The 23,164-nt window shown below is 42.3% G+C and overlaps 2 non-coding genes across 2 annotated transcripts; one reads left to right on the top strand and one right to left on the bottom strand.

Annotated features, from left to right (window-relative positions):
- Positions 1 to 4,964: 4,964 nt before the first annotated feature.
- Trnas-cga (transfer RNA serine (anticodon CGA)) lies at positions 4,965 to 5,038 on the bottom strand. The gene has a single exon. It is a non-coding gene; the product is annotated as a tRNA-Ser (tRNA).
- Positions 5,039 to 5,112: 74 nt separating this feature from the next.
- On the top strand, positions 5,113 to 5,186 carry Trnas-cga (transfer RNA serine (anticodon CGA)). Its single transcript has one exon. It is a non-coding gene; the product is annotated as a tRNA-Ser (tRNA).
- The last annotated feature ends 17,978 nt before the right edge of the window (positions 5,187 to 23,164 follow it).

A 23,164-nucleotide genomic window follows, 5' to 3' on the forward strand; every position in this document is an offset into this window, starting at 1 on the left:
AAAGGTGGATATACACTGTACTAGTGCCGACATTGTGCATGCTCTGTTGCCTGTGTCTATGTGTCTGTGGTTCTGTCAGTGTGATCATGTGATGTATCTGACCCCAGGAATGTGTCAATAAAGTTTCCCCTTCCTGGGACAATGAATTCACGGTGTTCTTATTTCAATTTCCAGGAGTGTATCTTGGCCACAATAATGCGTTCACTATGGTGTTTGTAGTAGCTTACCCGCATTCCTATGTTCCTATTCATTATTAAACCTACTCCTGCATTACCCCTATTTGATTTTGTGTTTATAACCCTATAGTCACCTGACCAGAAGTCTTGTTCCTCCTGCCACCGAACTTCACTAGTTCCCACTATATCTAACTTTAACCTATCCATTTCCCTTTTTAAATTTTCTAACCTACCTGCCCGATTAAGGGATCTGACATTCCACGCTCCGACCCGTAGAACGCCAGTTTTCTTTCTCCTGATAACGACATCCTCTGGAGTAGTCCCCGCCCGGAGATCCGAATGGGGGACTATTTTACCTCCGAAATATTTTACCCAAGAGGACGCCATCATCATTTAATCATACAGTAAAGCTGCATGTCCTCGGGAAAAATTACGGCTGTAGTTTCCCCTTGCTTTCAGCCGTTCGCAGTACCAGCACAGCAAGGCCGTTTTGGTTATTGTTACAAGGCCAGATCAGTCAATCATCCAAACTGTTGCCCTTGCAACTACTGAAAAGGCTGCTGCCCCTCTTCAGGAACCACACGTTTGTCTGGCCTCTCAACAGATACCCCTCCGTTGTGGTTGCACCTACGGTACGGCTATCTGTATCGCTGAGGCTCGCAAGCCTCCCCACCAACAGCGAGGTCCATGGTTCATGGGGATGGGGGGATTAGTTTACGTATCATGTGACATATCGCGTTAGCGTCATAAGCACTGTTGAACTTAACGACAACATTTTATAAAAGGTCGTTAAATCGACTGAGCTATCTCAGTTTAAGTAAGAGGTCGAAATACCTCAACTGAGGTAAGTAGTTCCATCTGAAAGAGGATGTTTTAGCTAATATTAGTTATTTCAAAATCTATGAAAACACATCGATAACTTTCCAAATACACTTTACAGGCAAAATTACATTCAGATCAAGTACATTCCTTTAAAGTATTTAAAAAAACTGTTTGTTGAATTTTTATTTCAGCATTATTATACAGTTTTTTGATCAATGGTTTGCTCTTTTAGGATAGTCCCATCTTAATTATGATGCACTGAATGTTGCATAAAATTATCCCACAGCTCATTTGAAAAACACATAAAAAATTATTACACTTAAAACATGCCGTAACCTTGATGTGTGACTTGTGTAACGACGTAAAAATAATGGAACAAGCCACAATTACAAGAGAAATTGGCTCCGCTGAATTTGAGGAAAGTATTATAGTGGCAAGCCTGACCGCAACAGGAGAACCTGATTTACTTTATATCTCTGAAGACTGTATTTTTCTATTCAATAACTGTATGGTGCTAACACTGATGGCAGCAACGTTTTTTATTTCTTACTCAAACTACAGTATCACCTGAGATATGGAATGAACACATACACCAGTAACTATGGACAAAAAGACATCAACAAATATTAGTTTCAGAAAATAAATATTAAGCTGGTTACGTTAGATATAGTCAAATAAATGGAAGCAAAACATGTAAAATTGGATCAATAGTATGATATCTATTCAGGTAATTATGTATAAGATTGTTTGATAGAAGAACAAAGAGCTGACATAGGCTAAAGTTAGATGTGTTAATAGAGCATCTACATAGGGGCTATATTTGCGCACTCTTCGGAGAACACTTGCAGAATATCGCGAGTAAAGGTAAACGCATGCCACTGTAATAGAGGCAAACTTTAATTTACAGCTACAGAGTGCAAAAGTGATACGGTCGCAACTGGTGCCATAGAGCTGAATCGTGGGAGCATGTTTCGAATTTTCTATTAGAAAACTGGTTTGGGCAGATATTTACGGAACGGGCTTGTGATGGCAATCTAAAAATGGTTCAAATGGCTCTGAGCACTATCGGACTTAACATCTGAGGTCATTAGTCCCCTAGAACTTAGAACTACTTAAACCTACCTGACATCACACACATCCATGCCCGAGGTAGGATTCGAACCTGCCTAGAACCACTCGGCCACACCGGCCGGCGATGGCAATGTTTTCGATCTCATACAGACAGACCCAAAGTTCTGAAATCAGTTAACTTCGACGAAGGCACAATTGATCATAAGGCTATGATAGCACCAATAACTGAGGATGTTCCAAGGAATGTTTAATAGTGTAGGAAAACATTTTTTGTTTTGTTGGTAGTCATCTTACAATTTGTCAATTGATATTCCAAGTCCTTTTCCACCCCCTGAATTATACATAACATCATGGGCACATATTGAAGTTTTTATTTCTTCTTCCAAAACTTTAACTGCCAATTCAAACATCTCCCAGGTTTGCTTTATTACTTGCTCATTAAACACAATGAATAACGTCGGGGCTAGGCTACAACTTTGCTCTCCTTCTGAACATCTGCTTCCCTTTTAGGTCCTTCAGCTCTTATATCTGTCGATTTAGCAAGTATTCGTTGTATTTTATTCACAATACGTGCTGAATTCCAGTTGGCGTACTCCATATTTTTCAACCTGTACCTCTAAATTTACAAATTCTGTGAATTCAAAAATTTCCATTCTTAAGCAGCCAACTAAAAAAGGAAAACCAGCCTACTTCTTTTTGAACCATAAACAATATGAGCCTAAAGAGTAACGATATGAGAGCTCCTGTAGCCGTGAACTTCTGTCCTTGTTGGTCAAACGGAGCAAGGTATGATGGGTGGAAAGGCAGTCGTCCTGCGACCTTCAAGACACGGGGCAGGGGAATATATCAACGGGCGCGCTCCGTCTTGTGTCGCGAGGCTGCACGCCGGGCCACAGATAAGACGCAGCACGCAGGGTGGGTTGGCCTCGGCTCGTGGAGACGACGTCCCCTTATCGGTCGCAACCCGCGCAGCACGGCACAGCAGCGGCGGCGGATTCGGGGCTCCGGCGACCTGCTCGCCCGCAAAGATCCGCCCTTTATCGACCTGCCGGGCAGCGCTTCCTCCGCCGGTGGCCTTCGGATTATGCCTTCCCGCCTGCGACAAACAAGTCGGACCGCTCCTCAAGGTCACTCCAGAGGTACCTTCCCTTTTCACATAAACTCGAACGAGCAACGAATAAAAGTTCCCTCTCGACCAAAGGCAAGAGAGGACCATATCGCCATAGAGTAGCCGCCCACATCAGTTACCTATGAAATTTATGAGCTGATAAAGATCCGTACTGACAGTTACATGGCAAAGTGTTCTCTACTACTGACGGCACGTTTCTTCAAAGCTTGCAGGGATCACAGGTCTTATGGAGGACAAATATCGGTTGTTTGCGCGCTCTGGCAGAACTGAATTGTTGACTCAAGTCTGAACCCTCCTCATCCTCGTTCAGTCTCTAGATGGCTGGAGATTTCAGTGCTGCTTTTCGTACTGTCAAAAAGCAAAAATGATGTCGGTGAGTGGGTCGTCGATCGAAAACAATTAACTAGCAAACAGCACATAACACACAAAACGGTATATAAATAACATTTCACTCAACATCTTAGGCTGTGTGTTGTCGCCTTTAACTCTAAATTTGAAATATACGACGTTCACCTCAAATAGACACTATAAATTTGGAGTCCTCTAATTAGTTGTGGAGAAGCGGTTCGTAGAAATGCCTTTGTGCCTAGAAACAAATCAGAAGATACACAACTTCGTCAGTTATTTCTAAGTGTAATTAAAATATGGTGCTGCCATCGACGGTAGGAATATAATATTTGAAAAACTCATTTAAACCAATTAGGACTCTTTCTGCTTCATTTCTTAAGAATGAAGTTATTGAACTTAAAGAAACCAAAGCGGTAATGATGTCACATTATTTCTAAGGAATCAGCGCAAGTAAGTACTCATATGTGAATGATGATATCTGCATCTACATAAATACACAATACGGTTTATGGCGGAGGGCATTCTGTACCGCAACTATAAATTATCTTTCCTGTTCCAGTCGCAAATAGAGCGAGAGAAAAACGACTTCTATATGCCTCCACATAACCCCCAATAAAATTTCTCCTATCTTATCCTCGTGGTACTTACGCAAAATGTACATCGTCAGCAGTGCAACCGTTCTGCCGTGAACTTCACATACCGATTCCCTAAATTTTCTGAATACTCCGCCGTAGAAAGAACGATGCCTTCCCTTAAGATGTTCCTACTTGAGTTTATGAAGCATCTCCATAATACGCGCTTGTTGATTGAAACTATCGGTAACAAACCTAGCAGCCCGTCACTAGATCACTTCTGTCGTTCTCTAATCCGAACTGGTGGAGATTCACAACACTCGATAACTAGTCAACAATGGGTAGCACCGTTGTTTTACACGTGGTCTCCTTTACAGGTGTACCACACATGCCTAAAATTGTCCTACTTAACCGAAGTCGACCATTCTCCTTCGTGCTCGTTCCATTTGGTACCACTTTTCAGCGTTACGACTAGATATTTAATCGACATGACTTCGTCAAGCTGCACACTGCTGAATTACATTTTTCTACATTTAGAGCAAGCTACAATTCATTATGCCATATTAAAATTATGTCTAAATCATCTTATATCCTCCTATAGTCACTCAACAACGACACCACAGTATCATCGGCAACCTGCTGCAGATGCCTGCTCACGCAGTCCATCAGATCATTTCTATATACAGAGATTAAGAGCAGTACTACCACATGCCACTGATGTACTCCGACGATACGCTTGTCTCTGATAAACACTCGCTATCGGGAACCACATGCTATTCTATTGCGAAGTCTTCGAGCCACTCACATAGCTGGAAATCTGAAACTTCCTGGCAGATTAGAACTGTGTGCACCGACCGAGACTCGAACTCGGGACCTTTGCCTTTCGCGGGCAAGTGCTCTACCAACTGAGCTACCGAAGCCCGACTCACGCCCGGCCCCCACAGCTTTACTTCTGCCAGTACCTCGTCTCCTGTGGGGGCCGGGCGTGAGTCGTGCTTCGGTAGCTCAGTTGGTAGAGCACTTGCCCGCGAAAGGCAAAGGTCCCGAGTTCGAGTCTCGGTCGGTGCACACAGTTTTAATCTGCCAGGAAGTTTCATATCAGCGCACACTCCGCTGCAGAGTGAAAACCTCATTCAGCTGGAAATCTATTCCAACTGTTCATATCGTGGTTAACAATCTGCGGTGGGGCACCGTGTCAAATGCTTTCCGGAAATCTAGGAATATACAGCCTGCCTGTGGTCCTTCACCCATGTTTCGCTAAATATTGTGCTAGAAGAGGACAAGCTGAGTTTCACTTGGGCGAAGTTTTCTAAATCCACGCTGATTTGTGAACAGAACCTTATAAGTCTCAAGGAAATTTGTTACATTCGGACTGAGAAGATATTCAAGAATTCTTGAGCAAACGATTGTTATGGATATGGGTCTGTAATTTTACAGATTCGTTTATTTTACCCTTCTTACATAGGGCAGCAGTCACCTGCGCTTGTTGCCTGTCGCTTGGGACTTTGAGCTGGGCCAGAGATTCGCTAAAAGTGCAAGCTAAGAAACAGGCCATTCCTGGTTTTCGTACCAGTCCTTGAATGCGTAGAATTATCAATGGATGTGACATCCAGTTATAATCTGCCAAGGAATTTCAAAAGAGCTGTATTTCCGCTACAGAGAGAAGGATACACTCAGGTAATAAATAAATAAATACTAGGTAGCGGCTAAGCAATTTCTCCACAATGTCCTTTCTTCAACACAGGGGCAAATGCTAAGTCCGTCTGTGGTAATACTGATGAAGCTACACATGCCTCCCCTCAGCCTCCCCCCCCCCCACCCATCTCACCACCGTGTTGCTCTAAATGTCTATGGAGCACCAACTTCATTGACTAATTAACAGGTTTGGGGAACCAGGATGTCCTGATCCAGTGACGGGTGACCACAACCAGTCATCTGTATCTGCAAACTCTAGGAATCCTCTAGCGACCATCGTGCTGCACGCCGCAGAGAAGGGATCAGCGCATTACTGCACAGAACACGAGGACGGTGCAAACATTTACATAAAAATAAAAAAAAATTGAAGAAATTGCTCAATCTCAATGTGTGCTGCATTCCGATGAGATGAATACCTTATTGACCCTATTTGACAACCTCTTGGCAATCTGTTGTACATCAGTTCATTAGGCTCAGTCCGAGTGGATCCTTATTTCCACAGCTGCCCATGGACGAAGATGGAACCATTGAACTCTTACATCAACTCCCAGTGTGATGGGTAATAACCGCCAGTGGATATCAACAGCTAACGAAAAGGAAGTCTCGTGTCAGCAGTCGCATTAAAAGTAGCGTTCCTAAACGAGTAACAGTACACACGCCGTTAGTCCGATGGGTGAGTCACAGTTAATCCAAAAGTTTGCAGTTTTGAGATTGTTTCACATCCTTACATTGTTGAGGGTTGGGCACTGTTGGTTGAAACAACAAAACTCCAAGAAGCTAAATGTCTAGGAGAATATAACATAGAAAAGGAGCTCCACAACACATTGAATTATAGCATATGTTTTATGTCATATGTGACGACTCCAACAGATCTGTCTCATTTATTATGTTCCTATATTAAATCTTTCTTACTTTGTGTTGCCAGTCACTAACCCGATGTGAAAATAGGAAGCTTTTAGAAAAAAAAATTCGATTCGTTTTATTATCAGAACGATATTTGTGCGCTCTGCCTTTCCTATAATATATTCCTCTAATTTAATTGTGTGTGCGAAACTGCAGTGAATGATTCGGAGTTTCAGGGATGGATGGTATCTGTTAGCATCCTAATGTGGTTTTGAAACCGGTAGCAGCACAGGGAGAGAGGTCCAACTATCGTAAAGACAGGCTCTTGGTCAAGAAGACTCAGTAAGGTTGGCAAGGAATGGAATTGCCCTCTCTGGAGGCCACCCTCTCCCGTCTGAAAAGCGGGTGTTGTGGCAATGCATCTAATGTGGCACCCTCTGCTGCCGAGACTCTGTTAATGTCTTCCAGACGCACTAATGACTGAGGTATTTGTATGTGCTAAGTGTGTGACATTTATACTTAATAATCTCTATTTTAGCATTCTAGATATGAGGGGAAAGTATTCTAGGGTATTCTGGGGTAAATTTGTGTCTGTATTTGTGAGAAGTATGTTTTTGGTAGGAAGCAATTTGTGTGTGAGATTCTTATGTACAGCTAGTAAATTAGAACTGATTTCAATGTATAAAGTGAATTGCGCAATTCGTGGGGTTCAATTTTTGTATTTTTCAAGATCTGTGGTGTAACAACTCTAACGGCTTCTGATACCAAATGTAACAGTTGTGATACTAAATGTGGCACTTCTGTCACTAAATGTAACTGGGTTTTCTCTTTTGATGCAAGTCAATTGTCAGGATGAGCATTCTAAAGCATTCTGTCAGGGTGAAAATATTAAATAAATTAACTTTTCTCTCTTACAACATGTGGGCAGGGTGGGTTCTTCCTTGGCTCGGGTATGAGGTCGAATGAAACATCATTTTTACATAAGATAACTTTTATTGAAGATTTGTACAACTGTATCTTACGGGATGTTCTGGTTCGGAGAGCGGCAGCTGTGTCGTTTGTGAAGTCTTCTGCTGCGGCAGCGGCGGCGGCGGCGGCGGCGGCTGATTACGCGTAGCGGTGTGTATCTCGTGTCGCTGTCTCGCTCAGTTGACTGGAGAAGCGCAGCGCGAGGTGGCCCGTTTAATTATTGCGAGCGAAATCGTGCATCGGATGATACCTTGGGTGTCGCGTCCCAGTGTTTCTCTTCTCTAAGCGGCCGCGTGTGTTCTGCGTCGGCCAGCGGAGCGGCGCGGCGGGGGAAGGCCAGTGTGGCGGACTCGAACCACGGACTCCTGCTCGCCAGTCTTCGGCTGTCAGGTCTTCATCCCAGCTCACAGGTGACTACTGACGTGAGGCCGTCTCCTTCCCGTCCTCACGAGCCACCCGGGTATGTAAAAACCAGACTTCAAATACCTTTTAACTTCTGTCTTCTGGCTCTGCGGCTGCTGTTTGCTATTCCATTACAGCGGCGGACTTGGTGCGTCTGTGCATGATGCAGTCTCTTCTTGCATGACGGTCTTCAGCACCGAAACTGACTGAAAACTTCTTCGTCTTCTTCGTCTCTTCTCTCCGTCTCCGTCTTCGTCTCCGTCTCCGTCTTCATCTGACTTCCTCCGCATCTGTCTGGCCCACTGCGTCTCGCGTATTTATTCACTTCAGTTTACTGGAGGTGAACGACTTCACGGTCATTGCCTCGTCTGTCACGTTGAAAAGCTTCTCGAAGAATCTTCTTAACGTCGGTCGTTGGCTCTTGGAATGTAGGTGAGGGCCTTTGATCACATGTGACGACTGAGAAACACGTGAGCCGGTCATTGCCTCTTCTGTCACGTTGAATAGCTTCTCGAAGAATCTTCTTTACGTCGGTCATTGGCTCTTGGGATGTAGGCGAGGGCCTTTGCTCACATACGACAACTGAGAAACACGTGAGCCGGTCGGGCGATGCCCTGACGGCTGAATCGACAGCGCCCGCTTATGTGGAACTCGCTGACTTCATGGTCATTGTCTCTTCTGTTCTGCTGCTCGGCCCGCTGTTTGCGAGTATGTAACTCTCTAAACTAAACCAAGTTTTTCATCTATATTCTAATTTCTAGTTCACTTTGATTTCACTAATTTATTTACTTAAGTACCACTCAACAGTGGGAAGTTGGGGGTTGGTGGCTAAGTAACGACTCCACATGAACTGTAGCAGGAATCAGATGAAATATCTAAAATAGGACCAGGTCTTAAATGTTATGAACCCAATAAATCCTTAATTCATTAATAAAATAGTAACAAATTATGGGTAAAAATGGATACTGTATTGTGATTTTTCTGTTCCGTGACCCAAGTAAGCCAACTTTTCCATTACACATTACAGGACATATCATCAGAATAAAATGAGGACAGTTTCCACATAGCACTGGCACATTTTATATGGTTCACCCTGCCAGGAAATATCATTTCCAAAACCAGTCATCAGTCTTCTGACTGGTTTGATGCGGTCCACTACAAGTTCCTCTCCAGTGTCAAACCCTTCGTCTCAGAGCAGCAATTGCAACGTTCGTCCTTAATTATTGGCTGGATGTATTCGAATCTCTGTCTTCCTCTACACATTTTTTCCCTCTACAGTTCCGTCTTGTCCCTTGGAAGATAGTAATCAAAACATCGGTCCCGGATTCGAACATCGCCATGTTTCGTGCTATCATCCTTTGACCAGTTCGGTGGCGAGAATGATGACACAATCAGGTTAACTTTGCAGACTCTGCCGCTTCAGAAAGCATAGAACATGAGAGGTGTATCTTCAGTTACTTCAAGATCTATTGGGTGAACTAACAAACGAAAAAATATTGCTCCCCCCCCCCCCCCCCCCGCTTCCCACCGTTCTAGCATTGAAAAGTCAAGATCCTCTCAGCAGAATTAAGGAAATATTTTGATGACCAAAGGAGTTGCGACTCCATCAGTAATTTATTATAGAGACGTAAATTTTCAAAATTTAAAATGAGCATCGGAGTATAGGATAAGCAGCAAATGGGTAAGACAAATTAATTTCCACATCGGCTAGTAAGTTCCTGTGGATTCCCACTGACCATCCATAAATGCAATGCGTTATTAAAGATACTTTTTAGAGGTTTTAGTGGACAATACAGAATGTGAAGAACTCTAGACCCCAGTGCCATTGAGGTAGATACAATGTTGACCCATAAATCGTGAAGATGGCGTCGTGTCTCCCACAGTAGGTACTGAGTGGAATAGCGTAATGGGATGATAATGAAACGGAGAATTAACTGATGATGACAATAAATAAGTTAGTAAATGGTGAATGACTAAATTTCATTAGTTGACTTTGTGACTATAATGTGTACATTTTGTTCATGTACGTCTAGTGTTTGTATTGTAAAAGGTGGTATATAAGAAGATTTTTCTTCAGTTAGTGGCTAAGGACCTTCCAGTTTATTATGTATCCTAATGCATTTTGTACGTTTCATGAATATATCTATGTAAGTGACCTATGGACCTACAAGTAACTCTTGTATTTTAGGTTTGAGAGAACTGGTAACTAAGATGCCATGTTACGATTTTAAGATAGAGTGATGAGGTGGATATTAGCAATGGAAAAGGCATGGTGTACAGCGTTTTATGTTTTGTTGCACTACCATTAAAAGCTAACAAGTGGTGGTCTTCTAATGATTTTTGTGTAAAAAATAGTACTCGTGTGCCCAAAGGGGTAGAAATAGAACGGTATTTGTTAGTTTGCTTTTGATTTAACCAATATTAGTTGAAATACTATAGCCTATATATCATGTTATCGGTAGCATTAGCTAAATGGGAGTTTGTCATCATCATCATAATAGCCCCTAGTGAACTGTAAAACAAATAGCCTACGTAGGTGCCTTAGCGGACAGAAAGAAAATTTAATGTGAAGCATGGCTAGAGAATGACAATTGGTTGTGTGATGTGTATTCTTCTGTCTCTTCCATGCCTGAGATAGTTATGAAAGATACTGAGTGTGTTTCAAGGAGAACAAGTATGGTAAATTATTGTATGTACATTTTGAAAGATTTCTGCTGTGACCTTGATTGTAACGGTTTATGTGTTATGTTTGTAATATTTAGGATAGGAACAACACCTTTTTAAAGGTATTGAAAAGACTGTAAATTCTGCATACAGGGTGGTCCATTTATAGTGACCGGACAAAATATCTCACGAAAAAGCATCAAACAAAGAAACTACAAAGAACGAAACTCGTCTAGCTTGAAGGGGGAAACCAGATGGAGCTATGATTGGCCCGCTAGATTGCACTGCCATAGGTCAAACGGATATCAACTGCGCTTCCTTAAATAGGAACCCCCATTTTTTATTACATATTCGTGTAGTACGTAAAGAAATATGAATGTTTTAGTTGGACCACTTTTTTCGCTTTGTGATAGATGGCGCTGTAATAGTCACAAGCTACTTAAACCTAACTAACCTAAGGACATCACACACATCCATGCCCGAGGCAGGATTCGAACCTGCGACCGTAGCGGTCGCGCGGTGTGCCATCTGGTTTCCCCCTTCAAGCTAGACAAGTTTCGTGCTTTGTCGTTTTTTCGTTTGACGCTTATTTCGTGAGATATTTGGCCCGGTCGCGATCAAGGGACCACCATGGATAATGCACTACGTGTCGTGGACTTCTGTGAGACGACGATGTGGCAGCTCGTGGGGCAACAGAGACAGTGAATTCGGAGCTACCCCTCTCCATACCCGAACAATCAAGGGATATGCAGTGGTCCTCTGGGATACGCTCGGTTCTCAACACGGGCTGAGTGAAGGAAATTCCAGCAGATGAGTCAAGCCGCGGCGGTCACGAGCTCAGGGCCCCCGCCTCTCCTGACCTCACACCTACCTAAGGAAGGCAGCCACAGTTTATTCCACACACAGTGAGATAAAGAAATTTTGACCTTATGTGACTGTACAAGAGAATAGATATTCTTTATATCATTCTCCATTAAGCAGTGTAGCAACTCACACACGAACAATAATGGCAAAAATGGCTCCGAGCAGTATGGAACTTAACATCTGAGGTCATCAGTCCCCTAGAACTTAGAACTACTTAAACGTAACTAACACGCATCCATGCTCGAGCCTGGACTCGAACTTGCGACCGTAGCGGTCGGGCGGTTCCAGACTGAAGCGCCTAGAACCGCTCGGCCACACAGGGCAGGCACAATAATCACATACCAATAATAAGTACACAGACGAAGTTACATCTATAATACATAGCATAACTTATTCCCTAGATCCAAAAATGAAAATTTCACAAGTTAAGCACATCCAATACCACACTCCACAGAGAACACACATGTTCTTACCAAGACACAGTGACAAAGTGTCTCACACCGGGCGTACTGCAACTGCTCCCACATTTGAAACGATAGGGGAGTAGCTGTCAGAGGGTATAATGGCACCACCTGACAACCTAATTGAGTCTACCTAACCAAGCACTTGTCTTGATGGAACAGTCAGACCTTCTCACATTACGCCTCGACTACATCTAATATGTGGTTTGTATACCCCACTGTTGGCTAATAACTAGATCATATTTTTGCTATTAAAAACACACTGGGCTGTCGTGGTCTTCAAGTAGTAAGAAAGCCTATACTAGCAGGCTTTCAATGCTTTGGCTACAATCTGTGATACCTCACCTAGTAATGGTAGTGTACACCATTTCTTGCAGACAGTGGATGGGGAAGCAGGTGGGGCATAGAGGAGGGGTGTAATTATTCGTTTTTGTTTCCCGTGCAAGATGTGGTCAATAAGAACTGGACTGTAGCCATTGGCTGTGTCACGAATGACATCAGTACCCACACGCAATATTCCAAAATTTATAGAACAACTACAACTACGGAGACAGTAATACCATCTTGCTCACAACATCCCATAGCTCACAAACATGCAGATTTCCACTCAATGGTACACTGTCTCATACCTGTCCCCATGTCCAGAGATGATTTTAAAGCAGAGTTAGATACAATAAAATATATTGCCGCATGTTGTTGTCAGAAGAGTCGCGGAGACCGGCAGTGACGTTTCATGGTGCCATGCTTTCTTTACCATTACATAAGAAGATTGTAGGCACGTTTGACTCAAAATTCAAATTTCTCCATCGCTTTGGAAGACAATTTAGAGATTTCGAAAAAGGTAATCCCTTAATTATGTTGCTCAGTGTACATAAACTATTTGACGAAAGGGCGAGCAAAGAACTGCCACTGTTTTCATGACGCTGTAGTGTACGGGAGTTTATCGTCTTGTAGTAACTGTAGAAGGGTACAGAATTACTTGGACATAACTTAGATTTTGTCTGACAAATGGCAACTTCATTGAAATGTGGCGGAATGCTAGTTAATGAAGATGAATAGGATAAATTATAATGTGGAAATGCGGTGTTGTGTGGTGCCTGCCACAATCACGTAGGTTAAACATCTAGCCGTAACTAAGCAAGACAGCGTAGAATGGGGTGAGTATGCGAGTTCCGATGTACACAAGGCGAATTTTCGCCTTAGGTTTATTAGGAGAATTGAAATTCTAGGAAAGGGTAGCTCATCTGCAAAGGAGGCTTCGACAACCACATTGGTGCAACCCGTTCTTGAGTACCTCTCAAGGCTTTGAGATCCCCACCAGATCGGTTCAGAGGAAGATATCAAAGAAATGCAGCAGCTGGCTGCCGGATTAGTTACCGGCAAGTTTGATCAACAATGAGATGAATGATGTTAGGTAAAATTTTGAAGCTTTAGAGGATGACTCACTAACATTTATAAAGGCAGCCGGTAGTGCTTGTTGTTGATTATGCATGTAAGTGGCTCCCCCATTGTTAACTCATACCGTAACCTCTACATTACGCATTAGATTTATTTGTTCTGCGTAGATTATGTGTTGCACCTTATCCTTAAGGTCGATACTCCTTATACGCTCTTTGTCTTTGTAAGTCAGAAATAATTCCTTTGAGTTAGTCATTTTATTCCGCGATTTATGTTGAAGTGTTTCGACACAAAAAGTCAGTTATAGCACATATGGACTTTACTCAGTACGATGTCGTAGCGGCGGAGTGTTGGAGGGTCTGATGAATCACGATCCCCTCTTCATCATGCCGATGGGAGGACGCGAATGCGACGCCTTCCAGGGAAATAGCTCATTGACACCTATACTACGGGACGGAGACAAGCTGGCGGCGGCTTCATTATGCTTTGGGGAACATTCACGTGGGCGGCCATGCGTCCAGTGGATCTCATGCAAGGCACCATGACGACCAAGGAGTATCGTACAATGGTTGCAGACCACGAACAGCCCTTCATGACTGTTTGCCGACAGCGTTGGCTTTTTCCAATAAGATAATGCGCCGTCCCACAAGGCCAGGAGGATGATAGAGTTCGAGGAATACAGTGACAAGTCAGTTGATGTGCTGGCCCCACCAACTCGCCAGATCTGGACCTGATCGAACACATCTGGGATGTGGTTGAACGTGGCGTCAGATCTCATTGGCTCCACCCCTTCCCCACCCCCCTCCCTGCGGGTCACACGAAATTACGGGAATTAAGTTCCTTGGGTATTCAGATGTGCTACCACCTGCCTCCAGCGACCTAACAAGGCCTCACTGCTTCCGTGTCAGGATGAGTCGTCACTGCTTCCCTACCAAATGTGCACATGCTGGCTATTAGGTAGGTGATCATCATGTACTGGATGTTTCCAAAAAGTGCGAATAATTTAGCTGTAAGAAATGTGTCAAAAATGGCTCTGAGCACTATGGGACTTAACATCTATGGTCATCAGTCCCCTAGAACTTAGAACTACTTAAACCTAACTAACCTAAGGACAGCACACAACACCCAGCCACCACGAGGCAAAAAAAATCCCTGACCCCGCCGGGAATTGAACCCGGGAACCCGGGCGTGGGAAGCGAGAACGCTAACGCACGACCACGAGATGCGGGCAATAAAGGTGTCATTTCAGTATGTATCTCACCATCATGAAAAATGGATTGCAAATGCCATTTAGAAAAAGCGAATGAAGAACACTTAAATTCAATATTTGCTTCATTAAGTGACGAGTTTTTGTTATTCTCCTCCTATCTATTCTAAAAATAGTTTCGATATTCATTACAGAGTGAGCAACTGATGAGAAACTTTGTTTTTTGTACATATGACACATGTAATGTACAATGGTGCACTCTACGAAGAGAACTATACTACGTTTATTCGCTACAGCAGTCAGCAACGAAGCAGCCTCTGACATTTCCTTGTAATAATGTTAAAATGTCACACATTTCATTCAAGGTACGGCACTCGTACATGAACTCGTACATCTACTCACATCCTTCATTTTCATTAATAACGAAAGAGTACTGTTTTTGGTGTCTGCAGCTGCTATGTGTCTTGCTTTGAAGCAGCTTAAGGGAAGAAGGGAAATGGACGGACTGCTCTTACACCCCCACAGATTACATTCCATGTCCTCTTCGCCATTACGGTCTATGTCATATTACACATGTTGCGAAAATTCAAGACAGGTGCCACGTACCTATTACGGAAACCACTCACAAGGCAGTGTTTCAATCTTTTGTACACTACTGTTTCAGTATTTACAATCATTATCAAGTGTGCATGACTGTGCACAATGAGCGAATTCATAGGAATACTGAATACCACAGGCAGTTTTTCCCCTCTTCAATAGGCTAATGGAATAAGTCGGATTATTGCTACTATTGGTACGAAAGGCACCAGCATGCATTGTTCACTGGCTTTCTGCGAATAGGCCTTGTTTTGTCTTATACTCCGCGGTATTACATGATGTGTGGCATTTTCATAACTACGGTTAATCATTGCCAATTTGTTGCATAGAAAATAAATTTAACTTGCTTAGGATCGGTGGACCTGTTCCTGGCTGTTGCGGCAAAAAAGGCATTGGATGGCCTTCAATCAAAATACGCCGTCCAGTATGCAGATATGATGTATGGTCCTTCAAATTATTTTTACTACTTTCGCACTTGCTATAATGGTTTACGTTTAGGTATGATTCCCCAATAAGTTTTAATTAAATGACGTACGCTAAATTATTGTCATGTTTTTGGCTGAAATGATAAGTCCTTTTGGTGACAAATGTGTTCGATGTTTTTTTTCTTCTTTTTTCGGTTTGGGCTGTGTAGTAAATACACTCAATTTTTTACCGGATACTGAGTCCACTTTTCTTACTAGAAAGGGTCCGCTCCCGGTAGCTGAGTGGTATATTTCTTTTCTTTTTCGCCGATGTGTTCCCATAATTTCATGATATTAGTGAATCTTACAAAAACACATGCAAATAAATAAATAACAACGCCTTCCACTACTGTTGATTCCTAAAAAAAAAGTGGTCAGCGTGACGGAATGGCAATCCTAAGGGCCCAGGTTCGATTCCAGGCTGGGTATAGATTTTCTCCGCTCAGGGACTGGGTGTTGTGTTGTCCTAATCATCATCATTTCATCCCGATCGACGCGCAGGTCGCCGAAGTGGCGTCAACTCGAAAGACCTGCACCAGGCGAACGGTCTATCCGACGGGAGGCCCTAGCCACACATTTCATTTTTCACTAGAAAGGGTGGTATGATTTTAAATTGTTGCCATAATATGCACTGTAGAAATCGGTCTGCAATGTTTTTACCATACATGCAATCAACCAAGAATATGTCACCTGACCATCCAGTCGCATCGGGAGATCTCATTAGCCGCCGTACACATTCAGAATCTCATCATGTACGTGTCAGGTCGACGCATAAACATGTTAGTAGTACTTACCTTAATTTTATATCACTCTATAAAATCTTCTGTCTTTCTTCTACATACCAATGACTGTGTTTTTGGCAGTGTTACACTAACCAGTGTAGCGTTGCTCTTGGGGGACGAATAGAAAAAGAATTGTTATTTTTTTTTTTTTGAAAAATGTCGAAAAAGTGAATATTTTGGTGGGCCACTTGGCAACAGAATCAGGGATTGATTACACTATTATAATAACATACTTTGAGCATTAAATACCTGAATAAGAGCAGCATATTGATATATATATATATATATATATATATATATATATATATATATATATTTTTGAGATCGTTCGGAAGAAACATTATCATTTCTGTACATTTTTATAGTCGCGATGTAGTCATACCCGGATCAACACTAAGGGACCAGAAGATTTATAGACTTTAAAAGAAATGCAACACTACACAAAAAAGTTGGTTCAGAAATAATAGGAAAACGATAATATACCTTCTGCCTCATGCTGCGTTCGGCCCATCAGCGTGATCGTAATTTCTGGTGATGAAGTAACACAAAATAATTATAATTCAAATAAATGAGGAAAGGGAAATCATCAGGTTAATTTACTAAAATAAGCACACTTATCTGTAACACACCCTTTTTTTTAATGCTACGTACCTTTTCGTATTAAATTACGATAGATGACCATTGTGGTTAAATAATTCATACATAACAGTCAAAATGTCCTCCTGATGCTGTCTGTTCGTAATCAGTTACAAGAAACTACATGTTTTCTGACTGAAAAAAAAATAACATTTAGCATATTCACTCAATACTTTCACATAGAATATAAAATACTGTTGCGGAACGCAGCAAATCCGCGCCCGCCTTTCATAGAATACTAACAGTAAAAGGTGAGGCGCCAAAAGTCTCATTTGTCTTGAAACAACAGAATTCTTTTTTATACCATTAATCGATATATGTACATAGAGATTTACAGGCACCGCGCAAGAACGGCAAAGATAAAGAATAATAGACTCTGTCGCTGCTATGCGATGGTTCATTTCTTTTACTTTACAATTTTTCGATAACTTTAGGCCATCAGGCATTTACTATTGAGCGTATATTAATGTTTGTGAGGCGAAAATTACTAATATTACACCAGCGATTCTCGCGAGTGATAAATAACATATGGGAACCAACTCAACTATCGCCTGTTGTCGAAACGTTCTGTCACTTCCTTTGTGATGGAGTAACATAGAAAGTCATTAGGGATGTGTTCATTTAATGAACGTCGATAAAAAGAATATTTCGAAGCTGAAAGGAAATGAAACCAGTTTGTACATTACTTATAATGCTACATGCAATTTTGTTTGATGATGATTCTGCTCTGAAAATCTTCAGGATAAGATAGATGAAACAATAACATATTAATTACTCGGTTTAAACGAATGAAAGGGCGTGATTATGTTGCCACAGCTCTGCCAGTCGTGCACAGAAGGTTGGACTTCATATAGCGAGAAGTGAGTTTGACAACAGCGCCAAAAGAGGCTGGTACCGCAACACCGGGCAGTTGAAGGAACTGGAAAAGCCAATGTGTCCCAGCCAGTAAGCACTTATGGTGCATTGTGGTAGTGTCTTCATTACACTATAACCCAGAGGCAACATTTGGATGACTTCACACTGTGAAGAATCATTGGGAAACTGGAAGAAGGAAGACAGGTGACAGTGTAGCCCAGGAGTTTGGTACTGCCCACAGTGTTGTTTCATGCGCATGGGGAGCGTTTCCCGCCACAGACACTGCTGCCCGAAGGGGATGGGGTGGTCGAACACGGACAACTACTGCAGCAGATGACCACTTCATGGGGCAAGAGTCCAGAAGGAATCTACGTCATACAATAGGTGGAAATGGAAATGTCGTTAAGAGGACCGTAAAACATGCATTCTCAAGCTCCACAGTGGCATGGTGACTACTCGGGGCTGGTCTATTTGCCCAATGAAAAGTACGGTGTGTTCCGTTGACGCTTGTATATCGACGGCATCATTTCCGGTGATACCAAGGACTTAGGGACTGGACCAGCGGGGAATGCTCTTCTCATACGAAAATACATTCAGTCTGACTAGTGATTCTGGACGTACCCTAACATGATAAGAGATGGGAGCATGAAATGCCACCAGGTACATGTCGAACATGGCATGTGATCCAGGTGCTATGATACGGGCAGACATTGTGCCGTGCGTCCGCGTTTAATTTCGCGTAATTCCCGCGGATTTGGAATCCTTCTGGCTGCAAGTGCGCATGGAGCGTTACTGCCACCGGTAGAGGGCACGTAGGAGGAGGTAGTTTCGGGTTGCGGCGACGTAGAGAAAAGAAGAATTTGACACGGGCGGCGAGGAGCGCAAGTGGGGCGGCGTGTTGTTGTGGCCAAGCGTCTGCCGTGGCCCGTTGGCAAGAGTGGTGTCTTCGCCCACTGCGAGTTTGGCGGGACCGAGCGTTGGTCGCAGCCATGAACATTGTCGTTAGAAGCTACTTCATCAGAACGCACAGCATTCGGCGTGTCCTCTGCTATTGCAAGGAGGTTGTGTCTATTGTGGTGCCGGGTTAGAGTTCGGTCTGACCTTTGCAAGTACTGGAAGCGGTGCATCTGCTGGATGATACCCGTGGGTTTCCGAGTACGAGTAATCTTCGTTACATCCTTCTCTCGGCGCTCTCTAAGCAAGCGTTTTGTCACGGTGAGTATCCGATTACTGTGCACGTCACTTGGTGTCCCGTGGTGTATGTTTTGACTCAGTATCCTGGTTGCCCGTTGTTGTGTGTGTGTGTGTGTGTGTGTGTGCTGCTTACGAAGGTTTTGCCTCGTACTACTTCAGTTCTGTCAATGTGTGTGGTCTTGTGGCTGTCACTGTTCCAAACTGATTTTAGGATCTAGGGGTAAAGGAGAGTATAGGATGCAGATGTAATTCTTCTGAATTACGAATTGTACTTTGTAGTCAGTGAAAATTGTTTAATCTATCTACCTTATTTCTGAGGCATGTCTATAGTTACCTGTTGGCTGTTATCACGAGATCGAGCTGTTTACTAAATTGTTTGCATCTACCAAAGTAGAAAAAAAAATTGATGCCCCATTAGTCATGTCAAAGTTTCCTGTATAACGTTCATACTTTTCCGCATTTGAAATACGTGTAATTTCTACTAATTAAGTAACGAGTTATCGCTGTGTTACAGGATAGGTGATTGTATATCTAATTAAGTGTGCTCTAGTTAAAGATGCCTGTGTACCATAAAAATTTTAACGAAGGTTTCTAGTACCGTGGTAGAAGCAACCGCCGTTCTATATTAGAAGAGAAGGTGGAATTATTGCTACTGGCGTTGCCTCTGCCACCGCTTCTATCATCATAAATTTGAACCACATTTGTCAGTCATTTTGGTTACTTAGAAGGCAATGGCGTTTTGATAATTACTGGCAATAGCCGATGGTTGATATTTGTGACATATTCATTTGATCATACGCTGTTTGTAATGTAAATGTATTTTTACTTCAGTTAATATTCTTTACTAAAAGGAAGTGATTTTATACTGTTGCCATTTTGAAGTGTTTGCTATCAGTTGTGTTACTGAAACATAGTCTTTCCAGTTTTGGAGGCAATTTGTTAATGTTATTCTTGGAGTTTTGCTTTTTAATAGTAAATTTATTAGTGTGTTTATAAACGTTAATAAGTTCATTATGGCTCAGTATCTTTCCACTCAACACCAGCTCCCTACCGCATTTCAGACATAATGACGGGCAAATCTTTCAATATGGCACACTCACCGGTCAACGTTATCGAGACACAGTACTCCTTCCACGTGTCCGTGTTTCAGAAGGTGCATTCGGCCCTGACTTCATTTTTGTGGCAGAGGTTAAGGTTCTTTTTATTTTTCAGTAGTTAAAACACGACGCGGTACTCGTCCGACACGGCGTTCGGAGTCACAGCACAAAGTTATAACATCAGATGACGGGCATCCAAGAACCAAACCAGTGATGTTTTAATTATTGAAAAATAAAAAGAACCTTACAACTGAAGCGGTATTTTCAACCACTGCTATAATTCTCAGTTGCGGATGCTCCTTCGGCAGGACTGTTCACTTCTATGGATGACAATGCGCGACTACATCGAAGGTGAAGGAGCTTTTGGAAGGAGGACATATTTGGCGAATGGACTAGCCTTCCTCCCCCACCCCCACACCCTTCGCCACCCTCCATCCCGTCCCACTTAAATCCCATGCGTTCAGCAGACATATTGGAGCACGCCTACTTGTACTAACGACCTTCCAGTAATTCTCAAATGCACTGGTGGAAGAATGAAATGTCCTACGATGAGAACTCTTTACTAGCCTTGTGGCCATCAAGAAAGTACGTTGCAGAATAGGCATTTCTCTCTGCTGTTATCGCACACACTAGAAAGAACCGTATACCACCTTTTGTAACGTACAGGGACCACCGTAAATAGCGGTGACTTTAGTGTAATTACTGTCTTTGAGTTAGTCATTTCTGTTCGCATCACTGCACATTTCCGTTGCTCTCTGTACAACACTGCAGCAGTTCATTGTATGGATCGTCCAAGTTCCAGCGAACTGTATACCTTGGTGGTCACATATTGTGCGAAAGTTTCTTTTGTCTTGAAATTTTGCGCACCATGTCAACTATATAAAATTTTTCTCACTTTCTGGGATTCAGTGGTTTTACTTAACGTAGAAAAATCTCTGGTAGTTACTGCAACCATATGAATCTTCTCGCTGAGTCTCCCTGTTTAAAAGAATTCATTTACAGGTTTTTTCAGCGTTTTCGGTTATATACGAACAACACCAAGTGTTTCTAACTTTTTTAGAGACAAATAAGTGATCTTATTTCAAGGAGAGGTGAGTATGAATTGTAATTCCCAAATATGAAGTATTTCCAAACTTTATGCACCTATTTACACAAATACTGAATTTTTGCACTTCTAATAAAGAGTATGGACTTTGGTTGGTTTCAAAAGGTGAATAATTAGTGCTGCATTATAAAGGTATGTTTAAATAAATGGAAATTACATCTTTATTTAAATTTATCGATATTCTGTCTCTCTCTCTCTCTCTCTCTCTCTCTCCATACTGGTTTGCACCTGTCACCGCTAATTCTGTTTCGGTAAATGCTGAGGTGATGTGAGCAGAAAGCATATTACTGGTTTGGCACTTTAACGACTTTCTGTGATTATATTTTATGGAATAAAAGCTATGAATTGGCACTCAGTAAAAACCAAATAACTGAATGACAAATAACAATGACGACAGACGATGACAGAGAGCCGTCGACAACAATGGTTTAACAATGGGAAAACGACTGAATGTTTCTGCTCAGAACTGAATGGCCAGATTGCATCACCTTCTTTCTTTCGGTTGTTCTCACTTATAGGTTTCACTCAAAAGAAAGAATAAGTAGTTCCACTGATACATAAATCTACAACCGAATTAGTCGTTTGTTTTCCAAGACCCAGATGATTCGATCATTTTCATTTGGTTTTTCCTATCCTTGATGAAAGCGTATAGAAATTCGCCGTGTAATTATTTCATGACAAAAATAGTCGTTTGATTATAGAATCATGAAGCTGTCACACACCACTAGAATTTTTTTTCCTCACATGGACTCTGGCTGCGAAATCCTACACCAGTATTTGAAACATAATAACATTGGCTGTCAGGTCGAGGTAGATGACGAGCATAAGAATTTAAAAAGTACGTGGTCTTTGAAACCTGTTTGGTAGGTACTCAGAGAGCGCACAGGATAAGGTTACGGTTGTGGATGGGGCCGTAAACAGTTAACTGTGAGTTGCACAATCAAACACGCAACTTTATTTTTCTAAGAACAAGCTATTTACACATTGCTCTGAAAGATCATAACCAAACGATACGGCTGAAGGCCTAGTTAAAGAAAACTTGAGATGCTTTCTGGGCTGAAGGCCCAAAATTACACCAATAAGAAGTACGGCTGAAGGCCTGGCTTAGAAACACATTAATAAACATTTTTTCTAAGCAAGAAATTTCTTTTTAAACTTATCACAGAACGGCCGAAAGCCTAATTAAAGAAATATTAACTTATTGCACGGCTGAAGGCCACAAACAAATTTGAAACAACGGCTGGAGGCTTGAACAACAAGTCAGAGAAACAGTTTGAAATAAACCCCTTCCTTGTTGTATATAAAAAGACACATGGCTGAAGGCCTTGTTAAAAGGGATTCATGTAAATCCTCGGGTTACAAATAATATCAGATAGAACAAATTTTAAGGAAAAAATTTATTTCTATACCCACTCCAAGCAAAATATGAACCAAACAACTTAAAAGGCTGTCGAAGTACACGCCGTGCCAGACAGCAAGCATAAACACGACGAGGAAAGTCACATTGCCAGAAAACTATGCTAACGACCAGGGCAGATACCTGGGCGTTAACGGCCACATGGCAGAAAATAACGCTGGTGCACATAACTGTCAAGTAACAGTCAATTTAATAATTACTCACAATATAGGAAGACGGCTGCAAGATTTCGCCAACCCCAACATATCATATATTGCTGCTAGCCGAAACGGCCCAGGGAGCAACAACCCGTGAACGAACAAAGAGATGTCACATTAGTTGAGGTTTCATAACAGGTTAACTGATCACTCAACTTTAGCGTCGAAGTTCAGCGTGCAACGAACGTTGTCGCTCTCG

This window comes from Schistocerca nitens, chromosome 4 (genome assembly GCF_023898315.1).
Source record: "Schistocerca nitens isolate TAMUIC-IGC-003100 chromosome 4, iqSchNite1.1, whole genome shotgun sequence".
NCBI classification, from domain to species: Eukaryota; Metazoa; Arthropoda; class Insecta; order Orthoptera; family Acrididae; genus Schistocerca; species Schistocerca nitens.